The following is a 14,960-nucleotide window of genomic DNA, read 5'->3' on the forward strand; positions in this document are numbered from 1 at the left end:
GGTTTTCAATGTGTCCAAATTTCGTTAACATAACAAAACTTTTTCTATCAATGTATAAGCGAATTTCATTAGGTTATTATGGGATATATGGGGAAAGAACATTAGAACCCCCAATTTTGTGCCAAGCATACTCAAAAATGTTCAATCATGAAATTAATTGATCCAATTAATTTTTAATTGAAATGTCTTTAATCACAACAACGTGTCAACAGTGTCAATCACCAAAGACAATTTATATTATATTAATTGATCCAATTAAAAAATTAATTGAATTGATACTAATAATTTTTTAGTTAATTGATACTATAATTTTTGTGATTGATTTTTGTTTTAATTAAAAACGTTGTTTTTAATTGAATATTCTCGAAATTTCAATTAAAATAATTATTGGAAATAATTTGTTGAAATTCACCGACATAGACCGAGTTCAAATGTATCGTTCGTTCCTATAATGTGGTATTACACAAAACAAGTATATACGGCCGTAAGTTCGGCCAGGCCGAAGCTTATGTACCCTCCACCATGGATTGCGTAGAAACTTCTACTGAAGACCGAATTACTTGGATTGCGGTAACACTTGCCGATGGCAAGGTATCTTAAAACTTCCTAACACCGTCTTCTAAATTGCAAGGTAGTCCATACGTAGTATATATTAAACTAAAAAAGGTCGATTAAATACGTATATAATTAAGTTTGACAAAATTTTGTATAGAAATAAAATTTTGACAACATTTTCTGTAGAAGTAAAATTTGAACAAAATTTTCTATAGAAAAAAAATTTCAACAAAATTTTCTATAGAAATAAATTTTTAACAAAATTTTCTTAGAAATAAAATTTTGTCAAAATTTTCTATAGAAATAAAATTTTGACAAAATGTTCTATAGAAATAAAATTTTGACAAAAATTTCTATAGAAATAAAATTTTGACAAAATTTTCAATACAATTAAAATTTTGACAACATTCTCTATAGAATTAAAATTTTGACAACATTTTCTATAGAAATAAAATTTTGCCAAAATTTTCTATAGAAATAAAGTTTGACAAAATTTTCTATAGAAATAACATTTTGAAAAAAATCTATAGAAATAAAATTTTGACAAAATTTTCTATAGAAATAAAATTTTGGTAGATTATTTTTGGCTCGAGTGACAACCACGATTATGAAACGATATGTACCAATTTTTGTGTGATTGGGGATCGGCTATATATAACTATAAACCGATATGGACCATATTTGGCATGGTTATTAGCGCCACATACTAACACCACGTTGCAAATTTCAACCGGATCGGATGAATTGTGCTTCTCCAAGAGACTCCGGAGATCAAATCTGGAGAACGGTTTATATGGGGGCTATATATTATTATGGACCGATATGGACCAATTCGTGCCCATATCGTGTTTGTTAGAGACCAAATACTAACACCACGTTCCAAATTTCAACTTTTGCTCCTCCAAGAGGCTCCGGAGGACAAATCTGGGGATCGGTTTATATGGGGACTATATATAATTATGGACCGATATGGACCAATTTTTGCATGGTTGTTAGAGACCATATACTAACATCATGTACCAAATTTCAACTGGATCGGATGAATTTTGCTCCTCTAAGAGGCTGCGGAGGTCAAATTTGGGGATCGGTTTATATGGGGGCTATATATAATTATGAACCAATATGGACCAATTTTTGCATGGTTGTTAGAGACCATATACTAATACCATGTACAAAATTTCAGCCGGATGGGATGAAATTTGCTTCTCTTAGAGGGTCCGCAAACCAAATCTGGGGATGGGTTTATATGTGGGCTATATAGAATTATGGACCGATATGGACCAATTTTGGCATGGGTGTTAGAGACCATATACTAATACCATGTACAAAATTTCAGCCGGATGGGATGAAATTTGCTTCTCTTAGAGGGTCCGCAAACCAAATCTGGGGATGGGTTTATATGTGGGCTATATAGAATTATGGACCGATATGGACCAATTTTGGCATGGGTGTTAGAGACCATATACTAACACCACGTACCAAATTTCAACCGAATAGGATGAATTTTGCTCCTCCAAGAGGCTCCGGAGGTCAAATCAGGGGATCGGTTTATATGGGGGCTATATAGAATTATGGACCGATATGGACCAATTTTTGCGTGGTAGTTAGAGACCATATACTTACACCATGTACCAAATTTCAGCCAGATCGGATGAAATATGCTACTCTTATAGGCTCCGCAAGCCAAATCTGGGGGTCCGTTTATATGGGGGCTATACGTAAAAGTGGACCGATATGACCCATTTGCAATACCATTCGACCTACATCAATAACAACTACTTGTGCCAAGTTTCAAGTCGATAGCTTGTTTCGTTCGGAAGTTAGCGTGATTTCAACAGACGGACGGACGTACGGACGGACATGATTAGATCGGCTAAGAATTTCACCACGACCCAGAACATATAGACTTTATGGGGTCTTAGAGCAATATTTCGATGTGTTACAAACGGAATGACAAAGTTAATATACCCCCATCCTATGGTGGAGGGTATAAAAAAGAGTTTTTTGAACTTCTTCGATAATTTCAAACTTTTATCCTAAACAAATTATTTCGTTACAAATTTTTTATTTTTTCAATAAAAATAATAATTTTTGATCCACAAACACAGTCCATTTCGTTTATATCAAGCACTGTTCTTTTCTGAGTTTCTGTCTTTAACAAGACACATTTTGAAGTTTCATAGTAAAAATTTTATATACACTGTTAGAAAAATATGTTTTTCATATGTTCCGATATAAACAAAATGTTTTTCGGGCACGATTTTAAACCACAATATATTTAAGTGCGAACATGTAATTTTCCTAAACTAACACTAAATGTTTGGGACATCTATGTTAATATGTTAGAATATATTATGTTTGGGGCATGAATGTTTCATAAAAATCATATGTGTGAATACAAACATATATAAATTTACAAATTTCAACTAAACATACATATGTTGTGATATTTTATTCAAAGCGACAGAGAGAGTTAGAGAGAAATAGAGATGGAAACCGGGAGAGTTGACGAAAGATATCAATATAACACAGCAAAAGAGTCAAAAGAGAACAATTTCTGTGAAACCGCTTGTATGTTGTTTCGGAAAACTGTTTTATGATAAGGCCAAAAATTTGATATGTTTAAGTCTAAATATTATTTCATTTGAATAAAGAGAATATACATTCTGAACCAAGAGAATAGACATTTGAAAAACAAACAGCTTATGTTTTCGCCTTGAGAGCAGCATTTTATGTATGTGTGGACATGTGTTTTGTTTATCATTTTGGCATTATTTTTTTCTTGGTTCGTTAAAAGAAATCAGGGGTCTTCATAAAAATAACGAAAGGGCACTATACTCTTTTTAGAGTTGGGACGGTAAAATGAAATAAGGAGGAAATAGTGAAAAATTACACAGTAAAATGTAAAAAAAAACAAAGTTTAGTTTCTCTTTATTAAAAAGTAGTCCACGAGGAGTTGACGGACACCATCAAATATAAAAGCGGGCATTAAGTTCGACTTTTACAGCTAAAACAATTTGAAAAGTTTATTTTCTTTAAAATGAATTATTAAAGAAAAATAAAAGGAATTTTAGAGCGATGGTGTTAAATGCTAGTAAAAAACTGTTCACTCCCAAATAAATTTATGTTTATATTATAAAATTATGTATGTATGTTTATACTCGACTCCACGTTCTTCTTTTGTTAGTTTTTGAATTCCTTCCAAATTTTAAAGTTTTGTACAAAAACAGTTTTTTATTACAAGATTGTTATTTTTGCAATAAAAAATAATATTTTATCCAAAAATCATTCAATTTCGTTTATATCAAGCACTGTTACTGACTATAAATCTTTAATAACGCACATTTCGATGTTTCATTTAAAAAAATTAATATAGTATAAATATAAATGTGTAAATTAAAAAAAAAAAAAAAAAATGTTCGGTCGGAGCAGGGATTGAACCCACGACCCTTTGCATGCAAGGCAGACATGCTAACCACTGCTCCACGTGGCAAACAAATGTATGTTTCTGTTAAATAATGTTATGTTTGCATGGGCTCGTTGGCGCTGCAAACTATGCTATATAAATGTAACTTAAAACGATAATTATCTACTGGTGACTATAACAGCTACGTAGCCCAGTGGATAGTGTGTTGGCTTACAAACTGTATGGTCCTCGGTTCGATTCTCCGTGCAGGCGAAAGGTAAAATTTAAAAAATTTATAAAAGTGAATAATTTCTTCAACATTATTTGTATTACAGAGAAAGGTGTCAATAACTAAAAAATTTCGTGGAAGTGAAAATTACGAGTATGTTAGGGAATGAGCACAATCGTGTTTGGGAAAAATTCTTCCAAGCATATAATATTTTTGGCTCAAAATGCTTCCAAACATATAATATGTTCACATAATACAAACATATTAATGTTTCGGCAGTATGCAATAATATATGTGCTTCCTGCAAAATATGTTTGGAACATATGTTAAAGAAGCGATTTTTTTTGAGGGTGTAGTAGTACACCGAACAAAAAAAATCCGTATTTAAACGAACGCTAAATTTAATTATTTTTATTAGAAAAATATTATTTGTTTGTAGTTAAATTTTATTGGAAATTGTGTGGGAAATTTTCCACAGTCCAATGACATATTCCTTTTTTTTTTTAAATATGCCTATAAAGTTCAATGACCGTACACATAAGTTCAATACGAATTAAAGCAAAAAAAGAAATTTTTTCGTGCGATTTCCAAAAATAGTAAGAATGAACTACTGTATGGTTGAAATGGTCATGATTTGGCGCCAATGATTTTGTTTTTACTTCTAGTTCATTTTTTTCTTCTATGAGAGGGTGTAAGTGCGTGAGGACAATAAATTTTCCAGGTTTTAACAACGCTTTGTGGAAATCTCATAATGTGGTGTATAATTTAGTTCAAGTTTGCAAGACATTCTTGCTATAAAACAGTTTACTTTTTTGCTGTGTAAAAAATGTCGAATATCTTATCGAAATCTTCCAAACATTTTTGGAGTATATGTAAAAACATATTTGTTCGATTGTGTTCGATCGAAACAGGGATTGAACCCACTGCCCTTTGTATGCAAGGCGGGCATGCTAACCATTGCTCAACGGTGGACAACTAATGGTTGCATCGGCTCAGGGGCGCCCAAAGCTATGCTATATAAATATAGCTACTTGATTGTGTGCGTTCCTTGCGTTGATGGCTATAGCGATAATGGTCTGTTGATGGCAATAAAAGCTACGTAGTCCAGTGGATAGTGTGTTGGCTTACAATTTGTATGGTCCGCGGTTGGACTCTCCATCCAGGCGAATGGTAAAATCGAAAAAATATAAAATCGTAGAATTTCTTCTACATTTTTTGTGTTGCAGAAAAAGGTGGAAGTAAGAAAGATGTGAGGGAAGATGCACTTAGCCAGAAAATAAATTTGTTGAGTTAGTCTTTATGAAATTATATTTACTTCCTGTAAAAGAATTAACATTTATCACAAACAATATGTACTTTTCTCCCAATGAAACTAACTTCCTTACAGCGAAAAGAAAATGGGAATCGATATTTGTTTGTCTAATATTTCGTTTGGGAGGAAATAATTATTTTTTGCTTGTGTGTTCTTAAGTTTTTTTATACCCATCACCATAGAATGGGGATGAGGGCATATTAAGTGTATCATTCCGTTTATTACATATCGAAATATCGATTCTTGATTAGGGAGAAATTCTAAGACGATATAACCATGTCCGTATGTCTGTTGTAATCCGTGCAAAGTTTGATGATGATGGCGCTATCATCATCAAACTTTGCACGGATTCCATTTTTGTTTGTTTGTAGGCAGGTCAAGTTGTAAGATTGGTCCAGATTTTGATATAAACCATATAAACCATTTAGTTAGGTAAATTAACTAAAAATGGGGAAAAATTATATAATGAAATGAAATGAAACATAATTTCGTGTGTCCCACAAAAAAATTTAGAATTTCTTAACCAAATGTGTCCATCTTGAACTTCGTCACTAGTGCTATGACTTTTTTGCAAATTTGAACCTCAATATTTTCCCTCACACTACGATTTTTTTTACAAGTGAGAAAAAAATAATTATGTCTAATTTTTTAATTTGTTTAAAAATTTTTACTCATTTTTGTAAAATCGGCATCTTGACATCTGCGTTTGTAATTCAGTGTAGTTAAAATTTTCTAAAATTAATCAAAAATTTCCTTTCTGGTGGGGTCAATCTTTAGTTGCCCATTTCAAATAATAGATATTAAATTATTTTTTTTTGGATGGGCGGTGGGATCTAAATATTTAAAAATTCGTTAGGTCTAAGATTTGTTGTCCCTGAAATATGAATTGAAATTTTGTTAAAATAGCAAACGCATTTCCTTGATTTAAAGTATATTTCCTTGTCCTTGTCGATAAAATGTTCAAGTCCGTTGGTCTTTATAGTTAAGTGATTCGACTTAAAAACTGGTCTTTTTAAACTGAGGCTACGAATGAAATTTTCGGACACCAAAACTTTACATTACAGATAATATCTATACAATACTCAAGGCGTTTCCCTAATGACTTCAATTTGGTGACGACTTTATTTGAGCCATGGCAAAATTTGAATTGGAAATCTAGTTAGTCTTTGTTCCAAATTATTGAATATTTCAATAATTGGAGATCTGTTGCTTTAGAATTTTTTATATTTCTTACATTCCCTTGTTATAATCAAAATTAAGAAATAGTTTTTCGTAATGGTAAATGCTCTGCAAGCTTTTCCCCATATCATTCCAAATGTACTCAATTCACGAAATGTATTGGGGTTATCCTCGAGCATCTAAATGAGAAAACGTGCTGCCAAAGCGGCGGATATATTAAAAGAAAAAAAAAAAACATCACATTTGGCACAACAAATCATTTGATCTTGGGCCATAATCAAAGTTCAAAAGAAATCGCCCAGACAAATTTGCGATAAATGATGTGGCAATGACTAAGCATCCCTTGGTGGCTGTAGGGCTGGCTGACGCTGGAAGGAGGGAGCTGGTGGCTGATGATTGTACATACTTTTGAATAATTGGTGGCAAATTTCGGAAGCTGTTTCACTTCTTTGGTATAAAGAAAGAAAAAAACATACGATGAGGATTTTTCTTTTAATTATACATATTTTGTTTTCGTAAATAATTTAAAACAAAAACATGAAAATTAATTTGGAATTTCAAATCTAAAACTAACTTAAATTGGCCATTCGCCAAGTTGAATACACTATTGAAGAATATCATTTCTTTGGGTCAATTACGGTGTTCATTATATTAGTTCTGCTTCTGTAACCAATAATTTTAAATCATTTTCAACTTTTGTATAAACTATTCATTAGAATTCCAAAATAAGTGAACCCACCAAAATAGAAAATGTAGCTTTATTTTAAGAATTTTTACCTAGAACATTTTACGAATTAAAAAAAGTGGAAGTTCGAGTGGGACCGAATATGTCATACTTTAATCACCTCGAAGCATTAGTAATATCAAAATAAGTTGGCGAGATAAACCAAAATTAAATTAAAATTAAGCGGTACATGTTTATGGGAGATTAATCTATATCTGAACCGATATATCTGCTATTTTTCAAATCCAAGAGGTGTTGAAAAGTATTACCCAGTGATAAATCGTTTAATACATGGGGGTATTATATAACGTTTCTTGATTATTGTGTAAATCGGGTAATCAGTCTATATGGGTGCTATACGAAAAATATACATCGATACACAAAATTCACCACACTAGTTGTAGTTCTGAAGAATCTACAGAATTTAGAACCCAAATCAGAGGGCGGGTTTGTAAGGGCGATACATCAAAATGTATACCGATTTATTCGGAACACCTATTTATGGTCCTCAAAAACCTCTAGATTTCAAATTTCAAGCAAATTGAATAAAAACTATGGTTTCTAGAAGCTCAAAAAGTAAAATCGGGAGATCGGACTATGGGGTTATAGCAAACCATCGGCCGATACACGCCATATACACCAATGGCACACCAGTTTGTGGTCGGGTGTGCCTTTAGATTTCTAATTTCAGAAAAATCGAATTGAAAATACGGTTTCTAGAAACCCAAGAAGTAAAATCAGGAGATCGGTCTATATGGGGTCTATACCAAAACATGGACTGATACACACCGTTTTCGACACACCTCTTTGTGGTTCTAAAATACCTCTAGATTTCGAAATCTAGGCAAATCGGATAGATAATAAGGTTTCTAGAAGCCCAAGATCCCAAATCGAGGGGTCGGTTTATATGGGGGCTATACCATAACATGGATCGATATAGCCCATCTTCTCTCCCTGATCAAGAATATATATACTTTATATAGTCGGAAATCGATATTTCGATGTGCTACAAACGGAATGACAAACTTATAATACCCCCATATCCATTCTATGGTAGTGGGTATAAAAATATCAGGATTAGGTTAGGTGGTAGCCCGATTTATCAGGCTCACTTAGACTATTCAGTCCATTGTGATACCACATTGGTGAACTTCTCTCTTATCACTGAGCGCTGCCCGATTCCATGTTAAGCTCAATGACAAGGGACCTCCTTTTTATAGCCGAGTCCGAACGGCGTTCCACATTGCAGTGAAACCACTTAGAGAAGCTTTGAAACCCACAGAAATGTCACCAGCATTACTGAGGTGGGATAATCCACCGCTGAAAAACTTTTTGGTGTTCGGTCGAAGCAGGAATCGAACCCACGACCTTGTGTATGCAAGGTGGGTATGCTAAACATTGCACCACGGTGGCTCCCAAATATCAGGGTTTAAAAATTAAGTTCATAAACAAATGAAAAACCGTTACGTTGTATACATATAAAAAACATCACCACTTCGACAATATGATATCAATTATAATTCGACGAATTTGCGGTAAGAATTTCAGAAACAAATGTTTCGATGTCATCATCGTTGGTACTTATTTCATTTATGGAAAACGTTTCTGATAAAGTTGACAACAAAATCGACGACGTAAATCGAAGTTGGATGGAACAAAAATTTGACGACGTGAATCGAAACAACGTAAACCGAGGCGACGCAAATCGAGGGATTACTGTACACACAGAAAACAAATTTGTTGTGCCAACCAATTTTTTTGCCAACCGAATTATTCAGTCCCATCTACTATCACAAAATTTGTTATAGCAACCAATTGTTGTCTGGCACAACTATACAGAAAATTGTTTGGATGACTAAATTTTGCGAACAATAACAGTCTAATTGGAAATCACAACCAATAAGGTTTCATTCGTTTGTTAAAACAATTATATGTTTTTTCGGAAAACCAATTATTATAAAATTAAAGAAAACGTCCGTTTAATGATTTCAGATTTTATTTAATAGTATTACAAATTAATATTTCTCATATTGATCATTTATCTAATGAAAAATTGGAATGCCGCCCAAATTCGGTGTTTGTGGTTCTTGGTGCACGGTTCTCAAAATATCTTCTTCTTCTTCAGTCATCATTTGATACTCACTGTCACAATCGCACTCGATTTTCAGTGGGACTTAGGCATGACCAGGCGAAAGGTTTTGGTTGCTGATTGATTTTGAGTTTGATGATGAGGCACAAAATCTATATATACACCTTTCACAACCCCGGAAGTCGTCATATTTTGATTGATATATTTTATGAAATTGTAAGAAAATTTGGGAAAACGTTAAAATATGAGTGAGATTAATGTCGTTTTATGTTACTTACCACTTAAGAATCCAGCTACCGGTTTAAAAGATGGTTAGATAAAATTGAACTCACGTCATCAAATATTTAAATTTTAGAGTTTCATATATTAATCGAAATAAACATCTTATTTGTTGTCATATATATGTAGTCCATAGCAACAAATTCTCTTTATAACTATAAAATTTGTTAACACAACCAACTTATTGACTAGGCGGACTTTCAGTTGGGTTTGGTGACACATTGGCAAAACAAATCAATTATCACAATAGGGTGGAATAAATTGAAATGGTTAGATACTTCAATGTATAAATAACGACCAATATTTGGTCGTGAGTACCAACTTTTGGTAACACCGCCGTTATATTGATTATATAAACTATCAAACAAGAGATATAACTAATAATTATTCCACACAATTAAAAATCGTGGGTTTCCACTATCAAACTGTTGTCGTAATCGAATTCCAACCAATCATTTCTCTGGGTGTACTCAATTATCAGCTGTGTTTAAGCGACTTCTCTTAAACCGTTAAATGCACCACACTGAACGTCAAATCAAACTAAGCACACCATATGTATTACTGTGAATGAAAAACAAACAGGTGACTTCATGTCAGTAGAAACTTAATTGTCATTAGAATCAACCATAACACCATAAATAAATAAAATTTGCAAAAAGAAATTTACTTGTTTTATATAAATAAGGTGTAAACCTCTAGTGCCATGGAGATGCACCAAGGAAATGTAGCAAGCCTTCAATAACCTGAGTTAAATAAATACAGTCCACTAAAAAGTTATCTCAGCGTTATTCAAGCTGTTTTTAATCAAAAACAATCCATATGTGCAATATATTGCACAATTAGAAGTGTACACAGAGAATACAGATTGGTTGTGACAATCGAATTTATTGCCAACCTCCTTTTGGCAGTTGTAGCAACTATTAGTTGGCAGTTGTGTCACCCGACTGATTCGGTCGACACAACTAATATCTCATATGGTATTGGTTGGATCTGCCAACGACATCGGTTGTAGCTACCTTCTTCATTGTTGTGCTGCCCAACCTAATAATACTCATAGCCAAATTAAAAACCAATTTCTTCCCAAATAAATATTATATTTTATAAAAATATTTTTGAGTGTTGTTGACCTATTTTATGTTTATTCTGATTATTAATTTTGTTCGGCTTGAGGTCATAGAAACAATCGATTATTGATTTGTTTTAATATTTATTTCCAATATTTCGGTTAGTGCCACTAACCATCTTCTGGGATTTTGTATCTACATAAATTACAAAAATTAAATTACTTTTAATGTTCACAAATCACAATATTATTTTAGATATAATATATTGAAAATAACTAACGTGAGTTCGTGTGATGCTGTTTATTTTATTTAAATATGTGTATAATGGTGCATATAAATCTAAATACAATGTATTTGATATCAAATGATGCAAATTGCACTTTTTTACTACAAATAAAATAAAAATTTATTAATAAATTGATTCATATATATATTCATATAGAAAACTACTAAATACGACAGAAAGGTCGGCCGGGCCGAATATCACGTAACATATGACATGAACATCTGCACCTATTTAGCTGATTTTGACGTAAAATGGTGAAAATCGGTACTATTGGGACTGTAGCAGATTATAAACATTTACAGCCGACTGAGGAGGTGATTCTGAGTCGATCGGTATATAGTTTATGGGACCTAAAATCAATATTTCTGGTAGGTACATTTTTGGGTATAATGATGTGATGTGCTAATACTTATGTGTGGCACTGTACATTTATATCGATATTATTAATTGTATTCTTTGCGCAAAAGCAAGCAAATCAGAGAAAAACTCTGGATTCTTTGATTCTGACGTATAGTATCTGAAACGATTTATTCCAAAATTAAGAACTTTCTATTCTGTCCCATAAAACATATTTGTGTCAAATTGATTGGACTATAAAAGGCAGATTAAACACATAGTATAAAGCCTCCTTAGTTTACCGGTTTCTATAGAGGAGTCTATAAATAATTATGACCCGATATGAATCAATTTTTGCATTGTATTTAAAGGACCAAACTTTAGCGGAATCAGATTAAATTTGTTTGTCCATGAGACTCAGAAGTAAAATCTGGAGATCGGTTAATATGGGAGCTAAATATATTTAAAGACCGATATGAACCAATTTTTGTACGAATGTTAGAAATCATTTACCAATATCACGTACCAAATTCCAACACGATCTGGTAAAATTTGCTCTTCCGAGAATTTTTATATTTTAGGGGGTCTGATACTAATATTTCAATGTGTTATAAACAGATTCCTTATGATATTATAATCGATTTAAAGATTTTTTTTTTAAATATTTATTTGTCTTTAAAGAATTTTTTGTTTGACTAAAAATTCGTTCCTCAGAAAATAAAACATTTCTTTTAGTGCAGTTGAAGCCTTACGCAGAAACAGTTTTCTTTATTCTTTTTTAATTTAAATCTTTTGTTCTAAATTAATTTTAAGAATTACGATAATCTGACAATCCAATCACATTCAAAAAGGAATTCCACACACATTGAGAGGGGGAAAACAACCTTAACTGGCCTCCTAAAAGAAACTATAGCGTTTGACTTAGCATAGTTTGGAAGTAGTGCCATGTACAGCATATTGCATACGAGGGAAAACAAATGTCATTGGACAGGTGTAGTAAAACCCCCACCTTTTAATTCGCTTTTATTGTTTTTGTTTTGTTCTAGTTTTCATCACATCCACCATGACCCATTTTCTATGCAACTTTTTTTTAGTACATTTTATTTTTTGCCAGTTGTGTTCAGTATTTTTTCTTCCACCGGGTTTTTTTTTAATGGCCAATGTCTATAAAATGGATTAATCATGGCTGCTTCAATACCCAGTTGACTGGCCAACATTCTAGTTTGCATATGGCAGAATAGCCGCCTTTGCAATATTCAAACGAGGCATGTGTTGATGGCCTCATTTCAAATGGATCTAAACTAAACCATCATCTTTGTTATGATGAATGAATGAAAGAATAATTAAGTGAGCACGAATAAGTTGCGTAAGTTATCTTAAATTTACACCCAGAATCTGCTTAAATTTCCTCCAAACAAATTTGAAAAAATCAAAATTCAACTCAACTCATTACAAGAGAAAAGTTTTCTTTTCTCAGAAAGGACATTTTCGACCATCAAAGTTTTCTTTTGTCTCTAAAAACTTTTCTTTTAAACAGAGTAGATCGCTTGATATAAACTCATCAATATTTACTCGTATAAAAGCGAATTTCGTTCGTCCAGAAATGCGTTCATGAAGGAAGTATTTTTTTCTTTGGGTGCAGAGATGCGCTTATCTTCCACTTAACAAGAAGTCGGCTTTACACTAATGATTTTGCTATTAATTCCGAGTCAACGAAGCGGAGAATTGAGGTAAATAAGGATAATTTTTTTACGTACTTAATTCTAGGAAAAAATTTTAATGAAATGACATAGGTCTAATAAAAAGAAAACTAATAAAAAAACAATTTAGAAAAGTATAAAGTCGGGCGGGGACGGCACCACTTTGTAGATCCACATTTCCGATAGCATATCCAATGTGTTGCGTGCTACATATTTAAATATGACCAGATCTGGACAAAATTTGTCAGAGTTCTACAAAATCTATAGACTTTAAATTAAAGTCGGCTAATGCCCTGGGGTGGATTTATTTGAACCACTTTTGTGGCAACTTCGCAAACGTGTATTTATGATTTATAGGTCGATTGATACGTATTAGAAGTATATGCAAATTGGGGTAATTTTTGAAAGTTTTCGAAATGCATAGTTACTATGTTAATTATTCTCAACTTTGACCTCTGTGGTCATATGACGGAAAATCGGGCGAAAGATATATATTGGAGCTATATCTAAATCTACACCGATTTCAATAAAAATTTAGCACAATTGACTATAATACTAATTTTTCTCCTTGTGCGAAATTTCAACCAAATTGGGGTAAAACATTGGCTTCTGGGGCCATATAAGTCCATATCGGGCCAAAGATATATATGGAGCTATATCTATATCTAAACCGATTTCAATCAAATTTGGCACACTTGACTACACGACCAAGTGAATTGTTTGTGCAAAATTTCAAGCACTTGAGGGTAGAACTCTGGCTTCTGGGCTCTACCCATCCAACAATTGAGCACTTTTTCAGGAGGATTATAAGGGAGAGTGGCAGTACCAACTGCTTACAAAACAACCGAATCATAGCTGATTTTTGTGGGCGATATCTCGATTTAGAGCAGCTTCTACATAGCGCTGATATAATTGCTCATTTTAATAGGAATATTGCCCAGAAGTTATATATAATCTTGAGTATAGCATTGTTGGTGTGAAGGAAAACAGCACTACCTTTCATGCATCTATACTGCATGAATTGGTTGCAATAACGTAAACGAATTATCACAAACTAGTTTGATTACTCGTTTACGTTATTGCCACCGATTCATGCAGTGTGGATGCACTGCCTACTTTATTATATACCAAAAAGCGCAACTAAACCCTTACTGTTGAAGTATTTTTTGCTGGGTAGGTTCTATTCTACACTGAAAAAAAAGCATACTCGGTTCCAAAGGTTTTGTCTTTACTTTAAAAAATTTGGTATTGATTCCGAGCCAAAGAAGCGGAGAATACAAGTAAGGATACTTTTAAGACACAATTCTCTTTTAAATTTTAGGTTTTGTGTACTTGCTTCTAGGAAGCAAATTTTAATTTATCGCTTTCTCAGCTTTTTTTCTTCATATGCTATCAAAGTCCTTTAAAAACGAGTTAACGGCAACTTTATTTTCCAAATTAGGACTCGACTTCCAGTCGAAATTATGCTATGTTTGAAGTAAAAAACTTCTTTAAAATAAAGTTTTGAAAAACATGTCCTATATTTGAACGATTTTTTGCTTTGTAGTCAAGATGCAAAAAGACAACAAATTTAAAGACAATTTCATTAAATTTAAAGAATTTTTCTGAATTATTAAAGTCAAGTTGACCTTAGCCTATAAATTTTTTCTTTCATGTTAAGATACCCATTTCTAAGTCAAATCACTTAACTGTAAGGACAATACGACTTCATTGAAAAGTTTATCGACTTTTGGACAAGGAAAATAACTTTATTTTAGAGAAATGCGTCTTCTATGCTAAGCAAAATTTGTATTCGTATTTT

The 14,960-nt window shown here is 32.6% G+C and overlaps 1 protein-coding gene across 1 annotated transcript in view; it reads right to left on the reverse strand.

Annotated features, from left to right (window-relative positions):
• Positions 1–14,960, reverse strand: part of Ca-beta (Calcium channel protein beta subunit) — a 111,059-nt gene that overhangs the window by 41,868 nt on the left and 54,231 nt on the right. The gene's annotated exons all lie outside the window — the stretch shown is intronic.

The sequence above is a fragment of the Haematobia irritans genome, chromosome 2, assembly GCF_050003625.1.
Source record: "Haematobia irritans isolate KBUSLIRL chromosome 2, ASM5000362v1, whole genome shotgun sequence".
Taxonomy (NCBI): domain Eukaryota; kingdom Metazoa; phylum Arthropoda; class Insecta; order Diptera; family Muscidae; genus Haematobia; species Haematobia irritans.